Consider the following 15181-nt stretch of genomic DNA (forward strand, 5'->3'; position numbering starts at 1 on the left):
TATACATAAATATAATGGAATATTATTCAGGCATGAGAAAGAAGGAGATTCTTCTGTTTTCAACAACAAGAATGGACCTTCAGGGTATTTTGCTAAGTAAAATAAGTCAGAGAAAGACAAATACTGTGTGATCTCACTTCTATGTGGAATCTAAAAAGGTCAAGCTCATAGAAACAGAGTAGACTGGTGGTTGCCAGGTATGAGGGGTGGGAGAAATGGGGAGATGTTGGTCAAAGGGTACAAACTTCCAGTTATAAGATGAATAAGTACTAGGGATCTAATGTACAGCGTGGTGACTATAGTCAACAATACTGTATTATACACTTGAACGTTGCTATGAGAATAGAATTCAACGTTCTCTCTATAACAACTACAAAATGGTAATTATACAAGGTCCAGGGTGTATGAACTAACCTTAGTGGGGTAAACATTTCACAATGCAAGTGCATATCAAATCATCACACTGTACACCTTAAACTTACATAGTGCTGTAGGTCAATTATATCTCAACAAAGCTGAAAAACAAACTTTTTAAGGCCCAAAGAAAAGAGGAAACCATGAAAACACATTTAGCTCTTAATACAACCCATTGCTTACAGGTCAGGCTAGGTGCCAGGGACCCAGTTGTAGGTAAGTGGGACATTCAAGCTGAGATTGTAAGGATGTGGGGGGCGGTGGGGAGAAGTCCACCAGAGTGACAGGAGGGCACCCCGTGCCCAGAAGTCCTGCCTGTGATGGGGAAGAGTTTGGTGTAACTGAAGTTGGTCCATTAAACACTGAGAGTCCTGCATCTTCCCTCCTCAGATGTCATCTAAGGACACAGTTCTCGCCCTGCCCCACAGCACATGCAAGTAGGAACCTTTCAAAGGTTGCTGTTTGGAGAGGATTGTGTGAGGTGCTTTTGGTTTTCCCCTTACAGGAGAGGAGCAGACAGTAAGAGCCATAGGATTAAGTTGAACCACATGAAATTACCAGCTTCGTGGGTCAACAGTGGTTGACCACTGGCAATTTCACACGCTCCAGCCTCATCACTCTGAGACTTGGGACTGGCCCATGGAGACAAGAGTGGTCAGGAAATGTCTCTTGGCTTTATGTCTCCCTCACCTTTCTGCAGAGGCCAGGCTGTTGTTATAGCACAGACTTGGTGTCGGGGGTGGGGAAGGGAGGGAGGAAGATAGATAGATAGACAGATAGATAGATAGATAGATGGGTGGATCTGGGTGACCTTCCGACTAACCATTTCAATAAAAATTCTGGCAGTGGGCAAACAAAGTAAGGCACCCCCTTGCAGAGCTCTGCCTTCATTTAGCAATTATGTACTAACTGGAACCTGATATTTGAAAGATGCTAATTATATCAATTAGGTTTACATTCAGCTGTTTATAATTTTAAAAACTAAGGCTTACCAGGGTTGCTAATAGTGGCCTAAACAGGATGGATATTTATTGCTCTCTTCACGAGCAAAACCATCCACAGGTAGTCAATCCGGGACGGGTGTGGAGGCTCTGTGGTCAGCAGGGACCCAGGCTTCTTGAGTTTTTGTGCTCCATCGTCCTTAATATATCACCTCATGCCCCCAAATGGCTGCTTGAGAGCAAAACATCACATCTGTATTCCAGACCACAGTGAGGCAGAAGGGGGAGAGGCTATGTCCTCCTGGTTAAGGAGACTGCTATTAACGTCCCCCCAGGCAAAGCTTAGTCACAGAACATATCTGCCTGAGAATGCACTTGTATACCCTTTTAGATGGGCTCATTGCTGATCTGATTAAAACACGTTTTGTTACATGGAGCAGAGGATAGAAAAGCACGTCAGGGTTGACACCTCAGGCTCTGTTACTTTTGCAGTGGAGCCTGCCATTGGCCAAGGCACCTGTGTCAAGGAGAGACTCATGTCATGAAACCAGATACAAAAGATGCCCAAATAGAACAAAAAGCAAATCATGTCATGCTCCTCACCCCGACTATTTTTTAAACACTCCTGATTTTTTATAGGCTGGGTTTAGAATTTCAGAGAAAAGAAAGCTTCAGGAAGTAGCTGTGACAAGTTGCCCTGCGTGAAACCTCCCGTGCATATAATCACTGCACCAGATATAATTGGGAGCTAATTTCATATTTCCTGGATATCATATTGGAAAATTGAGCTGTCAGATCTATTTAAGGGCTACATGCCAAATGAGAACACCCAAGCCCTGCTCTTTTCAAGCATACATTTCTGCAAGACCTTATTTATTTTTCTCTCCTCAAGACAACAATAACATTGTACTAGGAGCCAAATCCATCTAATTGAGGAAGCTTTTGAAGTTCAGATATTTGCTGTATATAAAATTTAGGGGCTTCCCTGGTGGCGCAGTGGTTGAGAGTCTGCCTGCCAATGCAGGGGACACGGGTTCGAGCCCTGGTCTGGGACGATCCCACATGCCGCGGAGCAACTGGGCCCGTGAGCCACAACTACTGAGCCTGCACTTCTGGAGCCTGTGCTCCGGAACAAGAGAGGCCACGATAGTGAGAGGCCCGCGCACCGCGATGAAGAGTGGCCCCCGCTCGCCGCAACTAGAGAAAGCCCTCGCACAGAAATGAAGACCCAACACAGCCATAAATAAAATAAACAAATAAATAAATAAATAATAAATAAAATTTAAAAAAAATTTAGAAAACTTACAGGAGACAATATATAGCTGAGGGGAATCTTCTCTGAAGTATCTTTTCCCATGTAAAGTCCCTTACGTTTCAAAGCTTTTAAAATTGTGGATTGTAATACAGAGGGCTGATGTCTTATGCATTATGTGAGGTTCAACTGAGTCTTGATAATCCATGGTCAGGTTGCCCTGCCACACCTGTGTCATCACAAGCTTGGTGAATAAGAAATAAGCAGGGCATTATTCAGTCTGTCTCTTGAGAGAGATTAAGCTACATGCTGTGAATGTATACTGCTGAAGCCTTACTGCTGGTGTGGGACCGTAGGTTCTGTCACTTATCAAAGAATCTTCCAGTCACTGGACAACCCCATCTGCATTCTCTTCCCATAGCTTTTTCTGAAGTCTTTTGCATCTTGTGTTTTTTCAGAATATGCTTAACTGGGAGGAAATCTGCATCTTCTATTCCCTAAGTGTGGTAGTCCACAGGTTGGCCTGAAATCCACTGAAAGCAGCTTGATTTTCTCATTTGATTTCTAGAAATGGTTGAGAGATGATGGTCCTCAAACATCTGGTGGGAGACATGCTTAAAATTAGATGCGATGACCTTGACAGGAAATGCAGAAATGAAGAGGGAGCTGGGGAGGAAGAGAAGGAAGAGAGTGTAGTTCTGGGATTTGCTCCGTGAGTGCTTTGTGGGCATTATTCACAAAGAGAGATGTGTTGTGTTGTGTTGTGTTGTGTTGTGTTAGCATAGAGGCCAGGCTCAACACTGGAAGGTAGAAGTTCTCAAGCACAAAGATGGCGACTACACAGACCAGATCCAAATACGAGTAGGACGTGAAGCAGGTAGAATGGATATTGGTTTCTTCTTCATCTCCTTGTGTTGTTTTTGTTCTTCACCTGACGTTCTTTTCTACTTTGATTCCCAGTGTCATTTTTTCCCTCTCTTCTCTTGCCTCAAGAGAGTCTGTTACAACTAATTTACACCTAAATTGTTATAAAGTATAATGAATTCCATTGGAATTTCAGCCAATGATGATTATCTGAGAAAGGATCTTTTGAGCAGCAGATCACAGAGGTCTTTTTTACCTATTCGTAAGACTAACTGTGTGGCAGGTAACTTTTCTTTTTATCATAGATTTGTCTTGTTTCATTGATTTTATTTACTTTTAAGTGAAGTAGAGTTAATTTACAATGTTGTGTTAGTTTCCGGTATATAGCAAAGTGATTCTGTTATACATATATATATTCTTTTTCAGATTCTTTTCCCTTATAGGTTATTAGAAAATATTGAGTATAGTTCCCTGTGCTATACAGTAGGTCCTTGTTGATTATCCGTTTTATATATCGGCAAGTAACTCTTGTCAGAAAAAAGCCTGGGAAGTGTCTTAGCAAAGTCAACTCTCTATAGATTGCAAGTCAGTTCCGCTAGTTTCATTGCCCCCAGTGTAGTACAGGAAGTTCTAGGTGATCCTGTAATCTTTATGAGATATAGAATTGACAAAAGGATTACAAAATCACGGGTGAGAAGCTATCTAACTTCACTGAGCCATCACCTAGCCCAGAGGTTTATCAGACTTTTTGGTCTTAAGTGAAATATGTTTAAGTAGAAACAGTATGGGATTCTTAACACGTAAAACATTGAATGGATAAAGCAGAGCTGTTTTGGGGTAAACCTGGATGGGCATCAGGAAAGAAGGATTGGTGAGGGGGAGAGAAAGCCAGAGGCTCTTGCAGGGACCTCTGGGGTTTGGAGCCTAGAGTCTAAACATCATGGCACCATCTAACCCACACATCGCAAAGATCCAGAAGCTTGAGTTCTGAGATGCTAAAAGACTTGCTCACAGAGTTACACAGCCAGGAGGGGCCGAGTTAAACCAGACCCAACACTCTAAACTTCTAGTTCAGAGGTTTCCCATAATAGTGAGCAAATGACTGATTTTCCCTTCGATGTTTATTTTTTCCGATTATTTGAAAACCTAGAAAGTGTAGGGAGTGTAAGGGAAAAAATGAAATCCACCTAAAATCCCATCAATCAAAAAAAATGTACATGCTATATTTCCAGTATAATCTTAACTTCAACAATCTTAGACAGATTTGACTTTTCTCAGGTTGATTCGAATGTGTGGTTGATTCTGAGACCCAGTGAATATACAGAATCAAATGTCCCAGGCCCTAGATCATAACCGTGTATGGAAAGATTGAGCTGTTTCATTTATTCAGATTTTTAGGAAGGAGAAATCTATGGTGGAATAGTCTTTTTGAAATTGTTCTTCCTAGGGACTTCCCTGGCGGTCCAGTGGTTAAGACTTCTCCTTCCAACGCGGGGGGTGCAGGTTTGATCCCTGGTCGGGGAGCTAAGATCCCACATGCCTGGGGCCAAAAAACCAAAACATAAAACAGAAGCAATATTGTAACAAATTCAATAAGGACTTTAGAAATGGTCCATATCAAAAAAAAAGAAAAGAAATTGTCCTAAAACCTCCCTAACTAGTTATCCCAGCACCCAAACCCAACCTATCCTTGCTGAGAATGATAGACTCATTTTAAAATATTTGCAAGAGGGCATTTTTCTAGGCATTGCTCCCCAGTATTTCTAGGCTTTGCTCCTCTGAGTATATCAAGCTCTGGCTGCAGCGGAATGTTTCAAATTAATTCTTTGAAGCTCCAGCACAGATGCTACTTCAAATAAAAAAGCGATAGAAAAGGAAATGCTTCTTTTACCACATGCATTAAGTGATTTTAAATTCATAAGTTCAGGTGAATCACAATGAGAGTGGAAATGAAGATGACAGAAATCATAGGGCATCCCACGTGGAGCAACTGGCTTTGCTGGGCTGATTGTAAAACAAGGACGGGATGAGCCACAAAAATCCGGCACATTTGGGGTAAAAACCAGAGATCTGCGCTCCACCTGAGAGTTTGCATAAATGTCAGGAACAGGGAATTGAGGGGAGAGCCGGTCAGTGGAAGGGGGGGAGCGGGGGATCATGCTTACCCGAATGCCAGGTTGCCTTGGTTCAAATCAGGCTCTGTCACTTGAAACTTATTTAAACTCTCTGACCATTTACATCCCCATCTATAAAGAGGGGAGCTAAAAGTGGTACCAATCTTTTAAGATTTAACAAGCCAATATACATACATCATGTAAAGCAGAGTCTGATATATCATGTTCAATGAATATTAGCTATTTTGATTATAATTATTATGCAACTTTCTGATTTTTACCCTCTTTGACCTCCCATCTCTCTTCTAACTCTGCCCTGGAAATTTAGACTAGAATGACTATTTTACCGGATGCATCTGGAAGACCAAAAGAAGGATGAACCATAGCTATGGGTTTGGAGCTTAAGCCAAAAGTCAGGCCTGAATGTGACATTGATGGAGTGTGAAGGTCAATTAGATAGAGCGAGCCCTGTGTGCCTGGGCACCCCCTGAGACACAGATGGAAGAGAGGGCACAGAGTTTCCTGAGGCAGATAAAATCAGCTTCCATTTACTGAATGCTGTGTGCTGGGCGCTATGCTAAGTGGAATGTATCTGTTCTTCCCTTTGATGCTGTCAGCACTGCGTGTTTTCAGATGAACAAGTAAGGGTTAGCGACGTCACACAACTAGCCCAAGGTCACACAGCTGGTAGGTGGCAGAGCTGGGATTCCAGTTGAAGTCCAGTCAACCCCAAAGCTCATATGCATGCCCACTGTGCCATACTGCCCGCCAGAAGGCAAGCCAGATTGGGGCCATAGCATGAACAAAAGTCTTGGTCCTTTTGAACACTGAACAGTGGGGTTCACGTGACTATGAGGCATATGAAAAGGACATGAGGCTGGATCAGGGGCCCTTAAGCACCATATTCAGAAGTATTTTCTTTATCAGTCAAGTGAAAGGAGTCATTGAGAGCTTTGGATATTGGAGAGAATCATCTGACTTGCATTTTAAGAACATAACTCTATTGGCAACTTATGGGGATGGATTTGTTGGAGAAGAGACAGGAGTCGGGGTGGCCAGTTTGAAGGCTATGACAACAGTCCACTGAGAGCTTCCTAGGCTGGGAAAATGGGAATAGAAAAGAAATTGTATATATATATTTAAATAAAGATCTAAGACATCATCTAACCATAAGTGTAACAATTAAGGACACTGACTCTGGAACCCAACAGTCCAAAGTCTGAATCTCAGTTCTGTCACATATTAATTGTTTAACCTTAGACAATCAGCTTCCTCCTTTGTAAGACAGAGAAAATGTTTGTCTTACTTAGTTACAGCTGCTATAACAAAATACCATAGACTGGGGTGGGGCATATAAACAACAGACATTTATTTCTCACAGTTCTGGAGGCTGGAGGTTCAAGATCAGGGTGCAGTTATGAATGGGTTCTGGTGAGAGCCCTCTTCTTGGTTACAGACTGCCAGCTTCTCGTTGTAACCTCACATGGCAGAAAGAGGGCATGAGAACTCTCTGGGGTCCCTCTTATAAGGGCCCTAATCCCATTCATGAGGGCTCCACTCTCATGACCTAATCTCCTCCCAAATGTCCTCCCTCCTACTACCATCACACTGGGGGTTAGGATTTCAACATATGAATTTTCTGAGTACACACAAGCTTTCAATCCAGTGCAGTGATGTTATTTTAAAGGGTATTGTGAAAATTAGGATTTAAAAAGATGAATCACTTAAAAACAATTATAATACAGTTGCCTAGCACATGGTTAGTGCTCAAAAAATAATAGCTACTTTATTATCATTACAATAATTATTAATATTCCCTGCCTTAGTCCTTCCTATCAACCAGAGAACAAAAGTCTACGGAGAAACAGAATTAATGAATTTTTAAAATTTCATTATGATCTCATTTAAACAATTTAAATTTTTCAAAAATTATGTTTCCTTCGGACCAGTAGGGTTGAGAATCTGTGGTGTGTAGCATGGTGTCTTCCACAAATAGACTTTTGTTGTTGTTGTTCTTTAGTGAATGAGTAAAATGCAGTCCATCTAAACAAGCCGTCTTCTTAACGCCCCCCATTGGATGGGTGGGGAATTACGCGCTGCTGTCATGTTTCTTTTTCATTGCCTTTTTGCCTCAGACCCCCCTGGGTCCCCAACTCCTGGACAGCGGAGTCCAGGTCGGTCTGACTCTTTTCATGGCCAAGCAGAGTGAGCCCCATGCAAAATTAGTTGCTTAAAATTTACTTTGTCTCCGTGAATTATCTGTTGTAAATTAGGAGGGAAATATCTAATAACTAAAAACATATTTATTTGCAAAGTTGGGTTAAGGAGTCATTTTTTTGCAAAGTTGCCTAGATTTCTGTGAAGTCAACTCCCTACCTCTAGGGAGATTTGGGAATCACAGGATCTCCAAATTGCTGCCAGGGAAAGTACTAATTAAGAATGCCTGGCACTATTTTTTTCCCCAAGAACAGGATGCTGAGGGTTATTTTTACAACCTCTCTCAGTTGGGCACAGACGATCCAAATTCATAGCATACTGGAGTGTTCTAGTTTTTCATTTTTACTCCTCAAATCTTGTTGTTCTACTGGTTTTATTGATCCTTGGAGAGCGAGTCCCCTGTCAGTCTTACACTGGTGCCCTTTGGACTTGCCCTGGGGTGGGGACACCAACCTCTGGATGAAGCACAGTGTAATTAAACTCTGGAGGAGTTGGACGTTGTTTGGAAAGCATGTTAGCTGTGCTTAATTATATGCCACATCATCGTATGTGGGCTAACACCTTTACATGTGGTCTTTGTTTCGTTCCTTCGTATTGTATAAGGATTTGATCCACCATGTAAGATAGGAACAATGATTCTGGAGAAATGGATCCAGTGAACAACACTGGCCCACTGGCTGCACAGTGCTAAAGTTGAGATGACGTTTAGAAGTACATCCGTAAAGTAATTCAAACCGAGTGATCCCCTGTGATATGCTTAGACTCTTTATGCATTGCTCTATTAATAGCTCAGGTCCCCAAGGATAGAGCAAGCATTCGAATTCAATTGACAACTGTAAGTTACAATACAAATAGCATCAAATCAGTGAATGACCCAGTGCCAAAATATCAATAATAATATCACCATTTTTGCAACGGGGCAAATCTGTTCTGAGGGTGAAAGTGATGTCTAGCAGGAAACACACACAGTTACAGAGTCTTTTAACACTGAACTAGTTACTCCGGAGGATACCTGGGGGAAAGATGTCATGCGTTGAATGGTCCATGGTCTCTTGAGTGAAAAGAACAAATCTTAGAGTTTCATTTTGGTCTCATTTAATTATTAAAATCAGTGGATTCTTTTTCCTTAGTTTCTGAGCCAAATGGCCTCCCCATTTCCTTAATGATCAGAGTCATTAAAACTCACCCCTTCAGAGACAATGTACAATAAGACAATAAGAGACTGGATGTCATCAGTTTCTTAGTGTTCACATAGCATATACACACACATGCATGCGCATGTACTCGCACACATATACTACCATGTACGTGTGTGCGCATGCGTGCACACACACACACACACACTCCAAGGGCAATAGCCACTGCACATCTCATTTGCACAAGTATCATTACCTGAGCCTGAGCAATCCACTTCTCCAGCATGTTCACAGAACCTGGGCAGGCCTGAGAATCTGGGCAGGGCTGAGGGCTCTCATGATCCCAACAGAGAGAGAGGTAAGGTGGATTCCGAAGCAGATGGACAAGATTGAGCCACACGGCAGCGCTCGCAGAGTCAGTGCCCACGGCCACCTCCCTCCGACAGTTCTGTGTGCGGAGTGATGGAGGAACAACATCCTTTCAGTGCCCGGTGACCCTGGGTGTGAGCAGGAGGCAGTTACCCTGGCCCGCTCTTGATTTGGGAGGTTACAGCCTTTGTGTTCACACTGCAGGGAGATTGGCAAAGACAGCTGGGGGTTAGGAAAGCTGCACATGATTGCATTTCCGTTCTGATTACATTTCCCTCCCTTCTGTGATCGTCCCGTTACCATAGTTTTCATGCCTCCGACGCACAAACTCTGGAGCTTCGGCACCAGCTGCTTCATTCCAAACACCTTTTTTCTCTACCAAGCGCTTAACGTCTGTATACTGGGCCATGCGACATGGGGCCCTGCCTTTGGGGTCAACCAAGGGGCGGGCAGAGGAACAGACTGATTCTGTCCAGCCGGGCTGTCCTGATCGGCAGCCCCATGCTGTCATGAACTGCTGACCTCAACCTGCTCTTTCCAGAAGGTTCCACCGGACAGCGGCTTCATTTATGTGCTCTGCTCCAGTGGCTTGAATTTCATTATCTCCTCCGTGGCCCTTTTGGCAAGAGCTTCTACCTTCCTGCTCCAGGCACCTGTTAAAGCTATTTGCCTTTTTTTTTTTTTTTTTTCCGTCTATAAGTTGAGCTTTATTTTGAGTTCACATGATCCCCAAGGCAGCTTTTTTTTTTTTTTTTTAACATCTGTATTGGAGTATAATTGCTTTACAATGGTATGTTAGTTTCTGCTTTATAACAAAGTGAATCAGTTATACATATACATATATCCCCATATCTCTTCCCTCTTGCGTCTCCCTCCCTCCCACCCTCCCTATCCCACCTCTCTAGGTGGTCTATTTGCCTTTTAAAAAGCATTTCCTTTCCAGCTCTGGTTTCTTTTCCAAGTAAATTCACTAGGTGGCAGCGAACAGTGAGGGAAAGAAGGTTGCTTTTGAAGGGTTTCCAGGGCAAGTGCGGCTGAACGGTCTAGGCTATCTATGAGCCCTGGGCTCCGACATCAATTACAAATAGAGACCAACCTGCACTTTTAAGGGAACACCTCGTATTTTACTAAATGATGAAATGCAAGATTCATTGTCAGACCTCCTCTTAGCTCTCTGCTCATTTCTATTCGGGTTGTATTCATAATATTGTTGAAGCTGACAGCATTTATTCATCACCTATAAACGTATTACCTTTCCAGAAAACAGTGATTACAAGCAGGTCCTCCTCATCCAGTCAAAACTTCCATTGTGTGTGCAAGTGTGAAGGTGTGTGTGCTTTCTTTAGAAGGCAGGAGAGCCTCACGATTCCTTGGAAGATTTAGGTGGTGCTGTCCTTTGATTAATTTCTCTACGCTAACCATCACCTCCCTTGCACCCTATTAGATGTAGGCTCACAGTTTTCGCAGCAGCTAGAGCCTGGAATCTTATATTGCCTCTGCCTTGGGAAGACTCTAAAACTTCAAGTTTATGAAAGGACACTAAAATCTTAGTGCCTATGCTCTCAATTAGTTTATTGATACGCTGCCTGGTTTTTAACCTAAATGCACTGTGTTTAGAAGGGAAGAAAACGGTTCTAAATCAACCAGAAAGGCAGTTTCCATAAACTACCTAGTCTTGCCTGTGGCCGGAGAGGTTGACCTCACTGGGATCAGGAGTGCAGACACTGTCATGTCACAGCCTTTGCACCCCCTGCTCTCTACCCACGGCCCTCCCCTGGCCCTGGCCCGGGGAACTTAACAGAAGTGAGGCAGGGGGCTCTGTTTCTAGCCAGACATTCGGGGGCCAACAGCATCACTGCAGTCAGCCGTGTTGCTGCTCTAACCCTCATCCCATAGTCCAGCTCTCATGACTAGGCTTCTCCCAACTTCTAGATCCTTCTCTCCATCCAGGTCTCTGCCCTGGTCTTGGTAACCAGTCCCTCCCTCTAGTCCTGCCTTGCTCTCGCCAGACACCTTCCGAGGCTTTTCCATCTGAGCCTGCTCTCAGGACCCCACTCTCTGGTGCAGACCGTCCCCCCTCCAGTGTCTCTGGTCGCTGGATATTGCTAAGTTCTGGGTCCCTGAGAGTGTCCTCCACTGCGCTGTTTGGATGCCACGTGATTCCCCTTTGACCCCCCTCCCATGAGATCACCACGAAAAACTCCAGCTTTGCTGATGCCTGCGCTTGATGAACTCTGTGGAGGGTTACTATGTGTGGGGCTCCAAGCTGGATACTGGAGATGCAGTGGAAATCAGACACGGTCCCTGTCATCAGAGAGCTTACACCCACCTCCAGATCTGCGTTCTGCCTCGGCACCTTTTCCCAAAGCCAGCGGCAGGATCTGTTCCTGTGCTGGGCCACGGTCGATCCCGGTGTCCCCGGTCCTATTGCTGCAAACTGGGGTGTGGCTGGCTGCGCCTGAGGCCATCAAAGCGTCCTGCTCAGTTTCAGGTAAAACTCCTTCGGTCACTGTCCTCCAGCACGTTGGGGCTACGGTTAATCAGCACGTGGAGGGAACCGGAGAGCTGAATAGCCACTTACTCACTGTCTTCCTGGGTCAGGTGTCCCCACCAGCAAGTGCAGCACAGAGCAGACATGAGGAACCTTCCTGGCTTGGGGTGTGAAGCCCTGGACCACTCACATTCTGCCTGATTAACTTGCTGTAAGAGAGATGAATGTGTCAGGAGTGTAAAATCACCCCGGCCTTGGGTTTAATCGCATAGGTCATCAGGAGATCCTGAGGTGGCGTTGAGCTGAAAATAAGCCATCCCTTGCTAAGGAGACAAAATTGACTGAGGTCAAGTTTCGACATGTAGTGGACAGTTGTACCTTCTAGAAAAGCTGTGCTTGGGATACTTTGTTAATTATCTTCTAAGTGAGTAGCGTGGGTTGTTAATAACACTGGCAATTCCAGTTGGGGACTTAAAGATACACATAATAAATCTTAGTGATGTACTTGCTGGATACACGTAATAAATCTTAGTGATGTACTAGCTGGAAAGCAAATGAGTAAAGCCAAGCTCCTCTCTGGTGCTCCCATTGGAATGAGGCAAGCGTGGTAGAAAGATACACTCATAGGGACACTAAGATTGGAAAACATCAGTTCAATCAGTTCTTAGAAAAGAGAAATCGTTACATACATGGTGCAGTTTTGTCATGCAGCTCTTTTCTCTTGCAGTTATGGGAGTGTTTTGTTTTGGTTTGTTTTTTGTTTTTTTTTTTTTGTTTTTTTTTTTTTTTCACACACACACACACTGTATTTTATTTTTACAAGAGATAAATCGACTGACACCAAGCATTGTACATGGATGACCACAACAAAAGCAACAATGATTGCAATTACCAAACATGAAACACACTCATACTATGTCATAGTATTGACATTCAGTCCAGTAATCCTCCACTGTAACAGCTCCTTTACTTTGCAGTGAAAATTGATTTGTATATTCTTTGCCTCTGAGTCCTTGTGGAATTTTTTTTTTTTTTTTAAATTCAGACAGAAAGTCACAAAAATTATACTCATCCTCATCAGTTCACTCAGTCCCATGTAATTAATTTTTTTTTTTTCATCTTGATCTTTTGTTAGCACTTTTATGAGTTCATCAGTTTTTCATTAGAGTTCTGAAAATGCTTATTCATTCAGTTCAGCAGTACAGTCCGTTACCAGAAACCTGTACTTGTCAGAGTCTTTTCCATGTATTTCTTGAAGATGAAACCCTTTTATAGGAACATATTTGCAAAATCATCAGAGTACACCCAGAACTGTCTGTAAATGACAAAAGACTTAAAAATGACCACGGTTAAAGATTTGATGACAGTTCATAATAATGCAGTTGACAAGAAAATTAGTTATTTCTGAGATATACATTTTAAAGTAATAAATAGGATTATTACTTATAACATTATACCAGAACATATAAGATTTTTAGAAATTTCATGTAATGTCTGAAACATTTATATTAACATATTTCCATACATATTTCCATACAAGTACAAATATAAGATTTTTAGAAATTTCATGTAATGTCTGAAACATTTATATTAACATATTTCCATACATATTTCCATACAAATACAAATATGATTTTTAGAAATTTCATGTAATGTCTGAAACATTTATATTAACATATTTCCATACATATTTCCATACAAATACAAATATAAGATTTTTAGAAATTTCATGTAATGTCTGAAACATTTATATTAACATATTTCCATACATATTTCCATACAAATACAAATATGATTTTTAGAAATTTCATGTAATGTCTGAAACATTTATATTAACATATTTCCATACATATTTCCATACAAATACAAATATAAGATTTTTAGAAATTTCATGTAATGTCTGAAACAGTTATATTAACATGTTTCCATACAAATAACCCAATGAAAGTTTAGTATTAGTTGTTTTGTTTGTTTTTTTATACTGCAGGCTCTTATTAGGCATCAGTTTTGTACACATCAGTGTATACATGTCAATCCCAATCGCCCAATTCAGCACACCACCATCCCCACCCCACCGCAGTTTTCCCCCCTTGGTGTGGTTTGTTTTGAATGCTGTATGGAGCTACCTTGTCTACCGTGTACATATATATATACATACACACACACATGCACACAAACCACCTGATTGCTTTTTAATGCATTTTTCAAAGATCAAATGACTTACTTAAGAAGTTTAGTATACAAGGAAATCCCTTTTAGGAGTCTGAACATTCTTCCCTCTCTTTCTTGCAGCCTCGTGCATGGCTTGCAGTGCTAAGAGGTTTGGTGTCATTTCGTGGTTTGCTGGTCTATACTGTCCGGATCCAAGGGCGGTGACTTCAGTGTTGCTTTGGGTGCTTAATTTGTGTGCTTCTCTTTCACGAGAACTGAAGCTCAAGGATTTATACCAGTGACAGAAAGATGCATTGCAAAGTCCTGAACCCGTGCTAACAAAGTACCCTTGATGCAGTTCATAAAGTTAGAGGGACTTCCCTGGTGGTCCAGTTAAGACTCTGCGCTTCCAATGCAGGGGGAACAGCTTCGATCCCTGGTCAGGGAACTAAGATCCCATATGCCGTGTGGTGTAGCCAAAAAAAATTTTTTTTTAAAGTTAGAAATAGAGAAAGAATTACAAATAGTACCCAGGCCCCGTTGCAGTCTGGTTCCCTCCTCCTTGGCCAACTGGCAAAGGCTTTAGCACAGAGGGGCTGGCTGGGGCGGTGCATCCCGATTTGAGCCCGGACGCTGGTCTCCTTGCCCCAGTTCTGCGTATCCTGCCCCTGCCTAGCGCACGGCCCTGCAAGGGGGCCCCTTCCTGACCTGATGACCGCTATCATGCAGATTCTAGAGTGTCCTTGGGCTCTGTCACTGCGGCTCTCCAGCGTGCAGTGCAAAATGCCCCATTCACGTTCCTAATACTCTCCCTGCTTCCCTTCCTGTTTCCAGTTCCTATCTGTCAGGTCTGGGCAGCGCAGAGCTATGAGAGGATTACCTTTTGTGCACTCTGTGAATATACCAAATATTCTCTCCTGTGCGGTGAGGAATGCACAGCTCTCCAGGGTTTCAGAGAAGAGCAAGAATTATCTTCTAAACCGAATGCTACCTTGAAGTCCCGACTCCTGTTACTCAGAAAGCTTTTCCTTTACAGTTATTTCTGGGTCCCTGCTATAAATATCCTCCCAGCAGCCATCTGCCCCTGCGGCAGAGTTTTACAATTTTATGCTGGCTGTTTGGGTTACACAATCACAGGACTGCCAGCCGTTCTAGAGCCGTTTCAACTATTCCTCTCTCTCTCCTAGAGAATATCGTCCCTGCTCTGTTAGGAGAGGGCAAGATTTATTTTT

General features: G+C 42.8%; 1 protein-coding gene across 1 annotated transcript in view; it reads left to right on the top strand.

Annotated features, from left to right (window-relative positions):
* The window catches only part of FRMD4A (FERM domain containing 4A), a 491624-nt gene that overhangs the window by 51659 nt on the left and 424784 nt on the right, over positions 1–15181 (top strand). The window lies entirely within an intron of this gene.

This window comes from Balaenoptera ricei, chromosome 2 (genome assembly GCF_028023285.1).
Source record: "Balaenoptera ricei isolate mBalRic1 chromosome 2, mBalRic1.hap2, whole genome shotgun sequence".
NCBI lineage: Eukaryota > Metazoa > Chordata > Mammalia > Artiodactyla > Balaenopteridae > Balaenoptera > Balaenoptera ricei.